Raw genomic sequence first — 19,614 nt, 5'->3', positions numbered from 1 at the left:
TTTGGTAAAATTAGTCTATAAGCTCCAATGGGGCAGGGACTAACATGAATGACCGATATTCTCACTCTATAAAGCATACCATAAATACCTGTTGGAATGGGCTTTTGTAATAATGCCACTTGTTTCCTTTGTTATAATGTGAAATTACCCTGCCAACCGTGACATGTGAAAGTAGATATGTCAGTTCTGGGTTAGCTTGTGTTCCCCGACTACAGTCTAGAGTAGGAGTTGCGATACAAGCTGTAGGCAGGATATTGGATGGTCTAATGAAATTCTTGAACATGGAAGTTGAGTGTAAATTGCAAGGGTATTGTTAAAGGTAGGCACTGGAGGAAGTGAATGAACAGGAGACAAGAGTCTTAAGGACTAGGTCTAAGAGATGAAGAACTGGACTAGCACCAGCAGCATATATCTCTGGAACCAGAATGAGACCAGTAATGCATATCTCTGTAACTGGGCTGGGAGTGGTAACTGATATCTCTGTAACTGGGCCAGGACCAGTAGTGCATAACTATGGAACTGGACTTTGGCTGGTGATGTGTAACTATGGAACCGGACTAGGACTGGTAATATGAATCTATCGAACTGGGCTGGGACCAGTAATGGTCCTCTCTGTAACTGGGCTGGGACTGGTATTGTGTATCTCAGGAACTGGGCTGAGGCTGGCCAAATGTTATACTAGAACTGATTTGAGAGCAATGTCCCAAAGGAATCATGGTACTGGTAACTTGGTTGAAGCTGGACTTGCTAACTGAATTGGAACTGTAGAATGGGCTGGAGCCGATGGATGTTGACCAGTGATGTTGGAAACCAGACAGGAGCCAGTGTACTTCTTTACTGGATTGGAACCAATGACACTGATGTCCAGGCTGGAACTGATGGAATAGGTAACCGGACTGGAACCAATGAAGTTGGAAACTGTCTGGAGCTGGTGGACTTATTAACTGGACTGGAACCAGTGACATATGGGACTGTGCTAGTCTGTGAAAATATTTATGCAACACTGAATTTGTGTTTGTTAGAATATTTTTGTATTAGTGACTATAGAATGCAAGCTCTTATGGGGCAGGGACTCTTATGGATGATTTGTGTTCTCTGTACATGATTTATTAGTTATACAATATAAATAAACAATAATAGTAATAATAATAATAATAATAATAATAGATATGCATCTATATCAGGAACATATTATCATGCCTCTAAAATTTTTCAGGAGGGCCTTCACCATGATTGAAAATGTGAGGACAACAGCCAAGCAAACTACATCTCTGGACTTTTGTAAGGTCATCTTTACTACAAAGCATATAATGAAGATAGAACCGCAGGAGTAGTAGACCCAAGACAGGTAATTAATATTATTAATTACTGATAACTCTCAGGCTAGACACAAGTTCTAGACCCATAGAGGCATGATAATATCTTCCTGGTATACATGTATATTTATAAAATATGTGTTATGAATTTCAGACTGTAATCTCTAATGGGACAGGGACTAATATGAATGACATATATTTTCTGTAGAGCATTGCATACATTGTTATAGGAATGGGCTCTTGTGATTAACCCTTTGTGTTCTATTCAGCAATAGTGACAATGTTGCTCAGAATATTATTGGGCAACATCGTCATGAGTTTTTATCAATTATGATAATTTATGGCTGCTATTTAGCAATATTTTGTGCAGGGACAGTGGTTGTGCTAACACGCTGTCCCTGTAATGTTATAGAAGACATTCTTTTCGGGATTCCGAAAATAATACCTTCTGTTTGTTCTTCTGTGCATGCTCAAACATGCACTCGGGAATAGTCTCTGTCCCTGCTTGCAGTGACCGCCAACGGGGTAAGTATATCTCCAGCCTGTCCAAATTGATTGACATGTGTATACAGGCTATATATTAGTCGGTATACATGTATATTTATGTGTTTTATATTTAATATTTATATATAAATGCTAAATATAATAGTAAATAAATATACAGGTACACAGACTAGTATAAAGACTGTATACGCATGTCAATCAATTTTGGCAGGTTTAACATGCTGTAGTTGGACTTACCTGTCGGCCGTCACTAGAAATCAGGCATAATGACTGGACAGATTTACAAGATGCTGCAGGGACTTAAGGGAACATTTCCCTATGTCCCTGCAGTTTTATGGACATGTAAGTATTTTTTTCCTATAGCCCCATTCTGAGATGGCGTTATATAAAGGACAATTTTTTCAAGTGAATTAACACTTTTTGCTTTGCTGAGTAGCAAAAAACATTAAAGCACTGTAGAGATCAATGGCTGATCCCTACAGTACGGTACTCTGTGAGCAGGGAATTAATGAGGAAGATAATTATGTTCTCTTCTCCATTATCCTATTGCTGACTAGGGGATTTACATAAAGAACACGGAAATCATAGTTTCCATAATTTTTATGTAAAAAACATTGCATCCCGATAGTGTGAAATCACCTTGCTTTATTTCTGCAACACAGAATGTGTGTGTGTGTAAGGCTATAGTTTTGGTAAAATTAGTCTATAAGCTCCAATGGGGTAGGGACTAACATGAATGACCGATATTCTCACTCTATAAAGCATACCATAAATACCTGTTGGAATGGGCTTTTGTAATAATGCCACTTGTTTCCTTTGTTATAATGTGAAATTACCCTGCCAACCGCGACATGTGAAAGTAGATATGTCAGTTCTGGGTTAGCTTGTGTTCCCCGACTACAGTCTAGAGTAGGAGTTGCGATACAAGCTGTAGGCAGGATATTGGATGGTCTAATGAAATTCTTGAACATGGAAGTTGAGTGTGAATTGCAAGGGTATTGTTGAAGGTAGGCACTGGAGGAAGTGAATGAACAGGAGACAAGAGTCTTAAGGACTAGGTCTAAGAGATGAAGAACTGGACTAGCACCAGCAGCATATATCTCTGGAACCAGAATGAGACCAGTAATGCATATCTCTGTAACTGGGCTGGGAGTGGTAACTGATATCTCTGTAACTGGGCCAGGACCAGTAGTGCATAACTATGGAACTGGACTTTGGCTGGTGATGTGTAACTATGGAACCGGACTAGGACTGGTGATACGAATCTATGGAACTGGGCTGGGACCAGTAATGGTCCTCACTGTAACTGGGCTGGGACTGGTATTGTGTATCTCAGGAATTGGGCTGAGGCTGGCCAAATGTTATACTAGAACTGATTTGAGAGCAATGTCCCAAAGGAATCATGGTACTGGTAACTTGGCTGAAGCTGACTTGCTAACTGAATTGGAACTGTAGAATGGGATGGAGCCGATGGATGTTGACCAGCGATGTTGGAAACCAGACAGGAGCCAGTGTACTTCTTTACTGGATTGGAACCAATGACACTGATGTCCAGGCTGGAACTGATGGAATAGGTAACCGGACTGGAACCAATGAAGTTGGAAACTGTCTGGAGCTGGTGGACTTATTAACTGGACTGGAACCAGTGACATATGGGACTGTGCTAGTCTGTGAAAATATTTATGCAACACTGAATTTGTGTTTGTTAGAATATTTTTGTATTAGTGACTTTAGAATGTAAGCTCTTATGGGGCAGGGACTCTTATGGATGATTTGTGTTCTCTGTACATGATTTATTAGTTATACAATATAAATAAACAATAATAGTAATAATAATAATAATAGTAATAATAATAATAATAATAATAATAATAATAGATATGCATGTATATCAGGAACATATTATCATGCCTCTAAAATTTTTCAGGAGGGCCTTCACCATGATTGAAAATGTGAGGACAACAGCCAAGCAAACTACATCTCTGGACTTTTGTAAGGTCATCTTTACTGCAAAGCATATAATGAAGATAGAACCGCAGGAGTAGTAGACCCAAGACAGGTAATTAATATTATTAATTACTGATAACTCTCAGGCTAGACACAAGTTCTAGACCCATAGAGGCATGATAATATCTTCCTGGTATACATGTATATTTATAAAATATGTATGTTTGCATTGGACTATGTGTAAATGCTTATGTGTTATGAATTTCAGACTGTAATCTCTAATGGGACAGTGACTAATATGAATGACATATATTTTCTGTAGAGCATTGCATACATTGTTATAGGAATGGGCTCTTGTGATTAACGCTTTGAGTTCTATTCAGCAATAGTGACAATGTTGCTCAGAATATTATTTGGCAACATCGTCATGAGTTTTTATCAATTATGATAATTTATGGCTGCTATTTAGCAATATTTTGTGCAGGGACAGCGGTTGTGCTAACATGCTGTCCCTGTAATGTTATAGAAGACATTCTTTTCGGGATTCCAAAAATAATACCTTCTGTTTGTTCTTCTGTGCATGCTCAAACATGCACTCGGGAATAGTCTCTGTCCCTGCTTGCAGTGACCGCCAATGGGGTAAGTATATCTCCAGCCTGTCCAAATTGATTAACATGTTTATACAGGCTATATATTAGTCGGTATACATGTTTATTTATGTGTTTTATATTTAATATTTATATATAAATGCTAAATATAATAGTAAATAAATATACAGGTATACAGACTAGTATAAAGACTGTGTACACATGTCAATCAATTTTGGCAGGTTTAACATGCTGTAGTTGGACTTAACTGTCAGCCGGCACTAGAAATCAGGCATAATGACTGGACGGATTTACAAGATGCTGCAGGGACTTAAGGGAACATTTCCCTATGTCACTGCAGTTTTATGGACATGTAAGTATTTTTTTCCTATAGCTCCATTCTGAGATGGCGTTATATAAAGGACAATTTTTTCAAGTGAATTAACACTTTTTGCTTTGCTGAGTAGCAAAAAGCGTTAAAGCACTGTAGAGATCAATGGCTGATCCCTACAGTTCGGTACTCTGTGAGCAGGGAATTAATGAGGAAGATAATTATGTTCTCTTCTCCATTATTCTATTGCTGACTAGGGGATTTACATAGAGAACACGGAAATCATAGTTTTCATAATTTTTATGTAAAAAACATTGCATCCCGATAGTGCGAAATCACCTTGCTTTATTTCTGCAACACAGAATGTGTGTGTGTGTAAGGCTATAGTTTTGGTAAAATTAGTCTATAAGCTCCAATGGGGCAGGGACTAACATGAATGACCAATATTCTCACTCTATAAAGCATACCATAAATACCTGTTGGAATGGGCTTTTGTAATAATGCCACTTGTTTCCTTTGTTATAATGTGAAATAACCCTGACAACCGCGACATGTGAAAGTAGATATGTCAGTTCTGGGTTAGCTTGTGTTCCCTGACTACAGTCTAGAGTAGGAGTTGCGATACAAGCTGTAGGCAGGATATTGGATGGTCTAATGAAATTCTTGAACATGGAAGTTGAGTGTGAATTGCAAGGGTATTGTTGAAGGTAGGCACTGGAGGAAGTGAATGAACAGGAGACAAGAGTCTTAAGGACTAGGTCTAAGAGATGAAGACCTGGACTAGCACCAGCAGCATATATCTCTGGAACCAGAATGAGACCAGTAATGCATATCTCTGTAACTGGGCTGGGAGTGGTAACTGATATCTCTGTAACTGGGCCAGTACCAGTAGTGCATAACTATGGAACTGGACTTTGGCTGGTGATGTGTAACTATGGAACCGGTCTAGGACTGGTAATACGAATCTATGGAACTGGGCTGGGACCAGTAATGGTCCTCTCTGTAACTGGGCTGGGACTGGTATTGTGTATCTCAGGAATTGGGCTGAGGCTGGCCAAATGTTATACTAGAACTGATTTGAGAGCAATGTCCCAAAGGAATCATGGTACTGGTAACTTGGCTGAAGCTGGACTTGCTAACTGAATTGGAACTGTAGAATGGGATGGAGCCGATGGATGTTGACCAGTGATGTTGGAAACCAGACAGGAGCCAGTGTACTTCTTTACTGGATTGGAACCAATGACGCTGATGTCCAAGCTGGAACTGATGGAATAGGTAACCGGACTGGAACCAATGAAGTTGGAAACTGTCTGGAGCTGGTGGACTTATTAACTGGACTGGAACCAGTGACATATGGGACTGTGCTAGTCTGTGAAAAAATTTATGCAACACTGAATTTGTGTTTGTTAGAATATTTTTGTATTAGTGACTTTAGAATGTAAGCTCTTATGGGGCAGGGACTCTTATGGATGATTTGTGTTCTCTGTACATGATTTATTAGTTATACAATATAAATAAACAATAATAGTAATAATAATAATAATAATAGTAATAATAATAATAATAATAATAATAATAGATATGCATGTATATCAGTAACATATTATCATGCCTCTAAAATTTTTCAGGAGGGCCTTCACCATGATTGAAAATGTGAGGACAACAGCCAAGCAAACTACATCTCTGGACTTTTGTAAGGTCATCTTTACTACAAAGCATATAATGAAGATAGAACAGCAGGAGTCGTAGACCCAAGACAGGTAATTAATATTATTAATTACTGATAACTCTCAGGCTAGACACAAGTTCTAGACCCAAAGAGGCATGATAATATCTTCCTGGTATACATGTATATTTATAAAATATGTATGTTTGCATTGGACTATGTGTAAATGCTTATGTGTTATGAATTTCAGACTGTAATCTCTAATGGGACAGGGACTAATATGAATGACATATATTTTCTGTAGAGCATTGCATACATTGTTATAGGAATGGGCTCTTGTGATTAACGCTTCGAGTTCTATTCAGCAATAGTGACAATGTTGCTCAGAATATTATTGGGCAACATCGTCATGAGTTTTTATCAATTATGAAAATTTATGGCTGCTATTTAGCAATATTTTGTGCAGGGACAGCGGTTGTGCTAACATGCTGTCCCTGTAATGTTATAGAAGACATTCTTTTCGGGATTCCAAAAATAATACCTTCTGTTTGTTCTTCTGTGCATGCTCAAACATGCACTCGGGAATAGTCTCTGTCCCTGCTTGCAGTGACCGCCAATGGGGTAAGTATATCTCCAGCCTGTCCAAATTGATTGACATGTGTATACAGGCTATATATTAGTCGGAATACATGTATATTTAGGTTTTTTATATTTAATATTTATATATAAATGCTAAAGATAATAGTAAATAAATATACAGGTATACAGACTAGTATAAAGACTGTATACGCATGTCAATCAATTTTGGCAGGTTTAACATGCTGTAGTTGGACTTACCTGTCGGCCGTCACTAGAAATCAGGCATAATGACTGGACGGATTTACAAGATGCTGCAGGGACTTAAGGGAACATTTCCCTATGTCACTGCAGTTTTATGGACATGTAAGTAATTTTTTCCTATAGCTCCATTCTGAGATGGCGTTACATAAAGGACAATTTTTTCAAGTGAATTAACACTTTTTGCTTTGCTGAGTAGCAAAAAGCATTAAAGCACTGTAGAGATCAATGGCTGATCCCTACAGTTCGGTACTCTGTGAGCAGGGAATTAATGAGGAAGATAATTATGTTCTCTTCTCCATTATTCTATTGCTGACTAGGGGATTTACATAGAGAACACGGAAATCATAGTTTTCATAATTTTTATGTAAAAAACATTGCATCCCGATAGTGCGAAATCACCTTGCTTTATTTCTGCAACACAGAATGTGTGTGTGTGTAAGGCTATAGTTTTGGTAAAATTAGTCTATAAGCTCCAATGGGGCAGGGACTAACATGAATGACCAATATTCTCACTCTATAAAGCATACCATAAATACCTGTTGGAATGGGCTTTTGTAATAATGCCACTTGTTTCCTTTGTTATAATGTGAAATAACCCTGACAACCGCGACATGTGAAAGTAGATATGTCAGTTCTGGGTTAGCTTGTGTTCCCCGACTACAGTCTAGAGTAGGAGTTGCGATACAAGCTGTAGGCAGGATATTGGATGGTCTAATGAAATTCTTGAACATGGAAGTTGAGTGTGAATTGCAAGGGTATTGTTGAAGGTAGGCACTGGAGGAAGTGAATGAACAGGAGACAAGAGTCTTAAGGACTAGGTCTAAGAGATGAAGACCTGGACTAGCACCAGCAGCATATATCTCTGGAACCAGAATGAGACCAGTAATGCATATCTCTGTAACTGGGCTGGGAGTGGTAACTGATATCTCTGTAACTGGGCCAGTACCAGTAGTGCATAACTATGGAACTGGACTTTGGCTGGTGATGTGTAACTATGGAACCGGTCTAGGACTGGTAATACGAATCTATGGAACTGGGCTGGGACCAGTAATGGTCCACTCTGTAACTGGGCTGGGACTGGTATTGTGTATCTCAGGAATTGGGCTGAGGCTGGCCAAATGTTATACTAGAACTGATTTGAGAGCAATGTCCCAAAGGAATCATGGTACTGGTAACTTGGCTGAAGCTGGACTTGCTAACTGAATTGGAACTGTAGAATGGGATGGAGCCGATGGATGTTGACCAGTGATGTTGGAAACCAGACAGGAGCCAGTGTACTTCTTTACTGGATTGGAACCAATGACGCTGATGTCCAAGCTGGAACTGATGGAATAGGTAACCGGACTGGAACCAATGAAGTTGGAAACTGTCTGGAGCTGGTGGACTTATTAACTGGACTGGAACCAGTGACATATGGGACTGTGCTAGTCTGTGAAAATATTTATGCAACACTGAATTTGTGTTTGTTAGAATATTTTTGTATTAGTGAGTTTAGAATGTAAGCTCTTATGGGGCAGGGACTCTTATGGATGATTTGTGTTCTCTGTACATGATTTATTAGTTATACAATATAAATAAACAATAATAGTAATAATAATAATAATAGTTATAATAATAATAATAATAATAATAATAGATATGCATGTATATCAGTAACATATTATCATGCCTCTAAAATTTTTCAGGAGGGCCTTCACCATGATTGAAAATGTGAGGACAACAGCCAAGCAAACTACATCTCTGGACTTTTGTAAGGTCATCTTTACTACAAAGCATATAATGAAGATAGAACAGCAGGAGTAGTAGACCCAAGACAGGTAATTAATATTATTAATTACTGATAACTCTCAGGCTAGACACAAGTTCTAGACCCAAAGAGGCATGATAATATCTTCCTGGTATACATGTATATTTATAAAATATGTATGTTTGCATTGGACTATGTGTAAATGCTTATGTGTTATGAATTTCAGACTGTAATCTCTAATGGGACAGGGACTAATATGAATGACATATATTTTCTGTAGAGCATTGCATACATTGTTATAGGAATGGGCTCTTGTGATTAACGCTTCGAGTTCTATTCAGCAATAGTGACAATGTTGCTCAGAATATTATTGGGCAACATCGTCATGAGTTTTTATCAATTATGATAATTTATGGCTGCTATTTAGCAATATTTTGTGCAGGGACAGCGGTTGTGCTAACATGCTGTCCCTGTAATGTTATAGAAGACATTCTTTTCAGGATTCCAAAAATAATACCTTCTGTTTGTTCTTCTGTGCATGCTCAAACATGCACTCGGGAATAGTCTCTGTCCCTGCTTGCAGTGACCGCCAATGGGGTAAGTATATCTCCAGCCTGTCCAAATTGATTGACATGTGTATACAGGCTATATATTAGTCGGTATACATGTATATTTATGTGTTTTATATTTAATATTTATATATAAATGCTAAAGATAATAGTAAATAAATATACAGGTATACAGACTAGTATAAAGACTGTATATGCATGTCAATCAATTTTGGCAGGTTTAACATGCTGTAGTTGGACTTACCTGTCGGCCGTCACTAGAAATCAGGCATAATGACTGGATGGATTTACAAGATGCTGCAGGGACTTAAGGGAACATTTCCCTCTGTCCCTGCAGTTTTATGGACATGTAAGTAATTTTTTAATATAGCGCCATTCTGAGATGGCGTTATATAAAGGACAATTTTTTCAAGTGAATTAACACTTTTTGCTTTGCTGAGTAGCAAAAAGCATTAAAGCACTGTAGAGATCAATGGCTGATCCCTACAGTTTGGTACTCTGTGAGCAGAGAATTAATGAGGAAGATAATTATGTTCTCTTCTCCATTATTCTATTGCTGACTAGGGGATTTACATAAAGAACACGGAAATCATAGTTTTCATAATTTTTATGTAAAAAACATTGCATCCCGATAGTGCGATATCACCTTGCTTTATTTCTGCAACACAGAATGTGTGTGTGTGTAAGGCTATAGTTTTGGTAAAATTAGTCTATAAGCTCCAATGGGGCAGGGACTAACATGAATGACCGATATTCTCATTCTATAAAGCATACCATAAATACCTGTTGGAATGGGCTTTTGTAATAATGCCACTTGTTTCCTTTGTTATAATGTGAAATTACCCTGCCAACCGCGCATGTGAAAGTAGATATGTCAGTTCAGGGTTAGCTTGTGTTCCCCGACTACAGTCTAGAGTAGGAGTTGCGATACAAGCTGTAGGCAGGATATTGGATGGTCTAATGAAATTCTTGAACATGGAAGTTGAGTGTGAATTGCAAGGGTATTGTTGAAGATAGGCACTGGAGGAAGTGAATGAACAGGAGACAAGAGTCTTAAGGACTAGGTCTAAGAGATGAAGAACTGGACTAGCACCAGCAGCATATATCTCTGGAACCAGAATGAGACCAGTAATGCATATCTGTGTAACCGGGCTGGGAGTGGTAACTGATATCTCTGTAACTGGGCCAGTACCAGTAGTGCATAACTATGGAACTGGACTTTGGCTGGTGATGTGTAACTATGGAACCGGACTAGGACTGGTAATACGAATCTATGGAACTGGGCTGGGACCAGTAATGGTCCTCTCTGTAACTTGGCTGGGACTGGTATTGTGTATCTCAGGAACTGGGCTGAGGCTGGCCAAATGTTATACTAGAACTGATTTGAGAGCAATGTCCCAAAGGAATCATGGTACTGGTAACTTGGCTGAAGCTGGACTTGCTAACTGAATTGGAACTGTAGAATGGGCTGGAGCTGATGGATGTTGACCAGTGATGTTGGAAACCAGACAGGAGCCAGTGTACTTCTATACTGGATTGGAACCAATGACGCTGATGTCCAGGCTGGAACTGATGGAATAGGTAACCGGACTGGAACCAATGAAGTTGGAAACTGTATGGAGCTGGTGGACTTATTAACTGGACTGGAACCAGTGACATATGGGACTGTGCTAGTCTGTAAAAATATTTATGCAACACTGAATTTGTGATTGTTAGAATATTTTTGTATTAGTGACTTTAGAATGTAAGCTCTTATGGGGCAGGGACTCTTATGGATGATTTGTGTTCTCTGTACATGATTTATTAGTTATACAATATAAATAAACAATAATAGTAATAATAATAATAATAGTAATAATAATAATAATAATAATAATAATAATAATAGATATGCATGTATATCAGGAACATATTATCATGCCTCTAAAATTTTTCAGGAGGGCCTTCACCATGATTGAAAATGTGAGGACAACAGCCAAGCAAACTACATCTCTGGACTTTTGTAAGGTCATCTTTACTACAAAGCATATAATGAAGATAGAACAGCAGGAGTAGTAGACCCAAGACAGGTAATTAATATTATTAATTACTGATAACTCTCAGGCTAGACACAAGTTCTAGACCCAAAGAGGCATGATAATATCTTCCTGGTATACATGTATATTTATAAAATATGTATGTTTGCATTGGACTATGTGTAAATGCTTATGTGTTATGAATTTCAGACTGTAATCTCTAATGGGACAGGGACTAATATGAATGACATATATTTTCTGTAGAGCATTGCATACATTGTTATAGGAATGGGCTCTTGTGATTAACGCTTCGAGTTCTATTCAGCAATAGTGACAATGTTGCTCAGAATATTATTGGGCAACATCGTCATGAGTTTTTATCAATTATGATAATTTATGGCTGCTATTTAGCAATATTTTGTGCAGGGACAGCGGTTGTGCTAACATGCTGTCCCTGTAATGTTATAGAAGACATTCTTTTCGGGATTCCAAAAATAATACCTTCTGTTTGTTCTTCTGTGCATGCTCAAACATGCACTCGGGAATAGTCTCTGTCCCTGCTTGCAGTGACCGCCAATGGGGTAAGTATATCTCCAGCCTGTCCAAATTGATTGACATGTGTATACAGGCTATATATTAGTCGGTATACATGTATATTTATGTGTTTTATATTTAATATTTATATATAAATGCTAAATATAATAGTAAATAAATATACAGGTATACAGACTAGTATAAAGACTGTATACGTATGTCAATCAATTTTGGCAGGTTTAACATGCTGTAGTTGGACTTACCTGTTGGCCATCACTAGAAATCAGGCATAATGACTGGACGGATTTACAAGATGCTGCAGGGACTTAAGGGAACATTTCCCTCTGTCCCTGCAGTTTTATGGACATGTAAGTAATTTTTTCCTATAGCGCCATTCTGAGATGGCGTTATATAAAGGACAATTTTTTCAAGTGAATTAACACTTTTTGCTTTGCTGAATAGCAAAAAGCGTTATAGCACTGTAGAGATCAATGGCTGATCCCTACAGTTCGGTACTCGGTGAGCAGAGAATTAATGAGGAAGATAATTATGTTCTCTTCTCCATTATTCTATTGCTGACTAGGGGATTTACATAAAGAACACGGAAATCATAGTTTTCATAATTTTTATGTAAAAAACATTGCATCCCGATAGTGCGATATCACCTTGCTTTATTTCTGCAACACAGAATGTGTGTGTGTGTAAGGCTATAGTTTTGGTAAAATTAGTCTATAAGCTCCAATGGGGCAGGGACTAACATGAATGACCGATATTCTCACTCTATAAAGCATACCATAAATACCTGTTGGAATGGGCTTTTGTAATAATGCCACTTGTTTCCTTTGTTAAAATGTGAAATTACCTTGCCAACCGCGCATGTGAAAGTAGATATGTCAGTTCAGGGTTAGCTTGTGTTCCCCGACTACAGTCTAGAGTAGGAGTTGCGATACAAGCTGTAGGCAGGATATTGGATGGTCTAATGAAATTCTTGAACATGGAAGTTGAGTGTGAATTGCAAGGGTATTGTTGAAGATAGGCACTGGAGGAAGTGAATGAACAGGAGACAAGAGTCTTAAGGACTAGGTCTAAGAGATGAAGAACTGGACTAGCACCAGCAGCATATATCTCTGGAACCAGAATGAGACCAGTAATGCATATCTGTGTAACCGGGCTGGGAGTGGTAACTGATATCTCTGTAACTGGGCCAGTACCAGTAGTGCATAACTATGGAACTGGACTTTGGCTGGTGATGTGTAACTATGGAACCGGACTAGGACTGGTAATACGAATCTATGGAACTGGGCTGGGACCAGTAATGGTCCTCTCTGTAACTTGGCTGGGAATGGTATTGTGTATCTCAGGAACTGGGCTGAGGCTGGCCAAATGTTATACTAGAACTGATTTGAGAGCAATGTCCCAAAGGAATCATGGTACTGGTAACTTGGCTGAAGCTGGACTTGCTAACTGAATTGGAACTGTAGAATGGGCTGGAGCTGATGGATGTTGACCAGTGATGTTGGAAACCAGACAGGAGCCAGTGTACTTCTATACTGGATTGGAACCAATGACGCTGATGTCCAGGCTGGAACTGATGGAATAGGTAACCGGACTGGAACCAATGAAGTTGGAAACTGTCTGGAGCTGGTGGACTTATTAACTGGACTGGAACCAGTGACATATGGGACTGTGCTAGTCTGTGAAAATATTTATGCAACACTGAATTTGTGTTTGTTAGAATATTTTTGTATTAGTGACTTTAGAATGTAAGCTCTTATGGGGCAGGGACTCTTATGGATGATTTGTGTTCTCTGTACATGATTTATTAGTTATACAATATAAATAAACAATAATAGTAATAATAATAATAATAATAATAGATATGCATGTATATCAGGAACATATTATCATGCCTCTAAAATTTTTCAGGAGGGCCTTCACCATGATTGAAAATGTGAGGACAACAGCCAAGCAAACTACATCTCTGGACTTTTGTAAGGTCATCTTTACTACAAAGCATATAATGAAGATAGAACCACAGGAGTAGTAGACCCAAGACAGGTAATTAATATTATTAATTACTAATAACTCTCAGGCTAGACACAAGTTCTAGACCCATAGAGGCATGATATTATCTTCCTGGTATACATGTATATTTATAAAATATGTGGTATGAATTTCAGACTGTAATCTCTAATGGGACAGGGACTAATATGAAGGACATATATTTTCTGTAGAGCATTGCATACATTGTTATAGGAATGGGCTCTTGTGATTAACCCTTCGAGTTCTATTCAGCAATAGTGACAATGTTGCTCAGAATATTATTGGGCAACATCGTCATGAGTTTTTATCAATTATGATAATTTATGGCTGCTATTTAGCAATATTTTGTGCAGGGACAGCGGTTGTGCTAACATGCTATCCCTGTAATGTTATAGAAGACATTCTTTTCGGGATTCCAAAAATAATACCTTCTGTTTGTTCTTCTGTGCATGCTCAAACATGCACTCGGGAATAGTCTCTGTCCCTGCTTGCAGTGACCGCCAATGGGGTAAGTATATCTCCAGCCTGTCCAAATTGATTGTCATGTGTATACAGGCTATATATTAGTCGGTATACATGTATATTTATGTGTTTTATATTTAATATTTATATATAAATGCTAAATATAATAGTAAATAAATATACAGGTATACAGACTAGTATAAAGACTGTATACGCATGTCAATCAATTTTGGCAGGTTTAACATGCTGTAGTTGGACTTACCTGTCGGCCGTCACTAGAAATCAGGCATAATGACTGGACGGATTTACAAGATGCTGCAGGGACTTAAGGGAACATTTCCCTATGTCCCTGCAGTTTTATGGACATGTAAGTATTTTTTTCCTATAGCGCCATTCTGAGATGGCGTTATATAAAGGACAATTTTTTCAAGTGAATTAACACTTTTTGCTTTGCTGAGTAGCAAAAAGCGTTAAAGCACTGTAGAGATCAATGGATGATCCCTACAGTTCGGTACTCTGTGAGCAGGGTATTAATGTGGAAGATAATTATGTTCTCTTCTCCATTATTCTATTGCTGACTAGGGGATTTACATAAAGAACACGGAAATCATAGTTTCCATAATTTTTATGTAAAAAACATTGCATCCCGATAGTGCGAAATCACCTTGCTTTATTTCTGCAACACAGAATGTGTGTGTGTGTAAGGCTATAGTTTTGGTAAAATTAGTCTATAAGCTCCAATGGGGCAGGGACTAACATGAATGACCGATATTCTCACTCTATAAAGCATACCATAAATACCTGTTGGAATGGGCTTTTGTAATAATGCCACTTGTTTCCTTTGTTATAATGTGAAATTACCCTGCCAACCACGACATGTGAAAGTAGATATGTCAGTTCTGGGTTAGCTTGTGTTCCCCAACTACAGTCTAGAGTAGGAGTTGCGATACAAGCTGTAGGCAGGATATTGGATGGTCTAATGAAATTCTTGAACATGGAAGTTGAATGTGAATTGCAAGGGTATTGTTGAAGGTAGGCACTGGAGGAAGTGAATGAACAGAAGACAAGAGTCTTAAGGACTAGGTCTAAGAGATGAAGAACTGGACTAGCACCAGCAGCATATATCTCTGGAACCAGAATGAGACCAGTAATGCATATCTCTGTAACTGGGCTGGGAGTGGTAACTGATATCTCTGTAACTGGGCCAGGACCAGTAGTGCATAACTATGGAACTGGACTTTGGCTGGTGATGTGTAACTATGGAACCGGACTAGGACTGGTAATACAAATCTATGGAATTGGGCTGGGACCAGTAATGGTCCTCTCTGTAACTGGGCTGGGACTCGTATTGTGTATCTCAGGAACTGGGCTGAGGCTGGCCAAATGTTATACTAGAACTGATTTGAGAGCAATGTCCCAAAGGAATCATGGTACTGGTAACTTGGCTGAAGCTGGACTTGCTAACTGAATTGAAACTGTAGAATGGGATGGAGCCGATGAATGTTGACCAGTGATGTTGGAAACCAGACAGGAGCCAGTGTACTTCTTTACTGGATTGGAACCAATGACGCTGATGTCCAGGCTGGAACTGATGGAATAGGTAACCGGACTGGAACCAATGAAGTTGGAAACTGTCTGGAGCTTGTGGACGTATTAACTGGACTGGAACCAGTGACATATGGGACTGTGCTAGTCTGTGAAAATATTTATGCAACACTGAATTTGTGTTTGTTAGAATATTTTTGTATTAGTGACTTTAGAATGTAAGCTCTTATGGGGCAGGGACTCTTATGGATGATTTGTGTTCTCTGTACATGATTTATTAGTTATACAATATAAATAAACAATAATAGTAATAATAATAATAATAATAGATATGCATGTATATCAGGAACATATTATCATGCCTCTAAAATTTTTCAGGAGGGCCTTCACCATGATTGAAAATGTGAGGACAACAGCCAAGCAAACTACATCTCTGGACTTTTGTAAGGTCATCTTTACTACAAAGCATATAATGAAGATAGAACAGCAGGAGTAGTAGACCCAAGACAGGTAATTAATATTATTAATTACTGATAACTCTCAGGCTAGAGACAAGTTCTAGACCCATAGAGGCATGATAATATCTTCCTGGTATACATGTATATTTATAAAATATGTATGTTTGCATTGGACTATGTGTAAATGCTTATGTGTTATGAATTTCAGACTGTAATCTCTAATGGGACAGGGACTAATATGAAGGACATATATTTTCTGTAGAGCATTGCATACATTGTTATAGGAATGGGCTCTTGTGATTAACCCTTCGAGTTCTATTCAGCAATAGTGACAATGTTGCTCAGAATATTATTGGGCAACATCGTCATGAGTTTTTATCAATTATGATAATTTATGGCTGCTATTTAGCAATATTTTGTGCAGGGACAGCGGTTGTGCTAACATGCTGTCCCTGTAATGTTATAGAAGACATTCTTTTCGGGATTCCAAAAATAATACCTTCTGTTTGTCCTTCTGTGCATGCTCAAACATGCACTCGGGAATAGTCTCTGTCCCTGCTTGCAGTGACCGCCAACGGGGTAAGTATAACTCCAGCCTGTCCAAATTGATTGACATGTGTATACAGGCTTTATATTAGTCGGTATACATGTATATTTATGTGTTTTATATTTAATATTTATATATAAATGCTAAATATAATAGTAAATAAATATACAGGAATACAGACTAGTATAAAGACTGTATACGCATGTCAATCAATTTTGGCAGGTTTAACATGCTGTAGTTGGACTTACCTGTCGGCCATCACTAGAAATCAGGCATAATGACTGGACGGATTTACAAGATGCTGCAGGGACTTAAGGGAACATTTCCCTATGTCCCTGCAGTTTTATGGACATGTAAGTATTTTTTTCCTATAGCGCCATTCTGAGATGGCGTTATATAAAGGACAATTTTTTCAAGTGAATTAACACTTTTTGCTTTGCTGAGTAGCAAAAAGCGTTAAAGCACTGTAGAGATCAATGGCTGATCCCTACAGTTTGGTACTCTGTGAGCAGGGAATTAATGAGGAAGATAATTATGTTCTCTTCTCCATTATCCTATTGCTGACTAGGGGATTTACATAAAGAACACGGAAATCATAGTTTCCATAATTTTTATGTAAAAAACATTGCATCCCGATAGTGCGAAATCACCTTGCTTTATTTCTGCAACACAGAATGTGTGTGTGTGTGTGTGTGTAAGGCTATAGTTTTGGTAAAATTAGTCTATAAGCTCCAATGGGGCAGGGACTAACATGAATGACCGATATTCTCACTCTATAAAGCATACCATAAATACCTGTTGGAATGGGCTTTTGTAATAATGCCACTTGTTTCCTTTGTTATAATGTGAAATTACCCTGCCAACCGCGACATGTGAAAGTAGATATGTCAGTTCTGGGTTAGCTTGTGTTCCCCGACTACAGTCTAGAGTAGGAGTTGCGATACAAGCTGTAGGCAGGATATTGGATGGTCTAATGAAATTCTTGAACATGGAAGTTGAGTGTGAATTGCAAGGGTATTGTTGAAGGTAGGCACTGGAGGAAGTGAATGAACAGGAGACAAGAGTCTTAAGGACTAGGTCTAAGAGATGAAGAACTGGACTAGCACCAGCAGCATATATCTCTGGAACCAGAATGAGACCAGTAATGCATATCTCTGTAACTGGGCTGGGAGTGGTAACTGATATCTCTGTAACTGGGCCAGGACCAGTAGTGCATAACTATGGAACTGGACTTTGGCTGGTGATGTGTAACTATGGAACCGGGCTAGGACTGGTAATACGAATCTATGGAACTGGGCTGGGACCAGTAATGGTCCTCTCTGTAACTGGGCTGGGACTGGTATTGTGTATCTCAGGAACTGGGCTGAGGCTGGCCAAATGTTATACTAGAGCTGATTTGAGAGCAATGTCCCAAAGGAATCATGGTACTGGTAACTTGGCTGAAGCTGGACTTGCTAACTGAATTGGAACTGTAGAATGGGCTGGAGCCGATGGATGTTGACCAGTGATGTTGGAAACCAGACAGGAGCCAGTGTACTTCTTTACTGGATTGGAACCAATGACACTGATGTCCAGGCTAGAACTGATGGAATAGGTAACCGGACTGGAACCAATGAAGTTGGAAACTGTCTTGAGCTGGTGGACTTATAAACTGGACTGGAACCAGTGACATATGGGACTGTGCTAGTCTGTGAAAATATTTATGCAACACTGAATTTGTGTTTGATAGAATATTTTTGTATTAGTGACTATAGAATGTAAGCTCTTATGGGGCAGGGACTCTTATGGATGATTTGTGTTCTCTGTACATGATTTATTAGTTATACAATATAAATAAACAATAATAGTAATAATAATAATAATAATAATAATAGATATGCATGTATATCAGGAACATATTATCATGCCTCTAAAATTTTTCAGGAGGGCCTTCACCATGATTGAAAATGTGAGGACAACAGCCAAGCAAACTACATCTCTGGACTTTTGTAAGGTCATCTTTACTACAAAGCATATAATGAAGATAGAACCGCAGGAGTAGTAGACCCAAGACAGGTAATTAATATTATTAATTACTGATAACTCTCAGGCTAGACACAAGTTCTAGACCCATAGAGGCATGATAATATCTTCCTGGTATACATTTATATTTATAAAATATGTATGTTTGCATTGGACTATGTGTAAATGCTTATGTGTTATGAATTTCAGACTGTAATCTCTAATGGGACAGGGACTAATATGAATGACATATATTTTCTGTAGAGCATTGCATACATTGTTATAGGAATGGGCTCTTGTGATTAACCCTTCGAGTTCTATTCAGCAATAGTGACAATGTTGCTCAGAATATTATTGGGCAACATCGTCATGAGTTTTTATCAATTATGATAATTTATGGCTGCTATTTAGCAATATTTTGTGCAGGGACAGCGGTTGTGCTAACATGCTGTCCCTGTAATGTTATAGAAGACATTCTTTTCGGGATTCCAAAAATAATACC

The sequence above is a fragment of the Taudactylus pleione genome, unplaced genomic scaffold (genome assembly GCF_031769625.1).
Source record: "Taudactylus pleione unplaced genomic scaffold, aTauple2 ptg000178l, whole genome shotgun sequence".
Taxonomy (NCBI): domain Eukaryota; kingdom Metazoa; phylum Chordata; class Amphibia; order Anura; family Myobatrachidae; genus Taudactylus; species Taudactylus pleione.
This window is presented reverse-complemented; position numbering follows the sequence as displayed.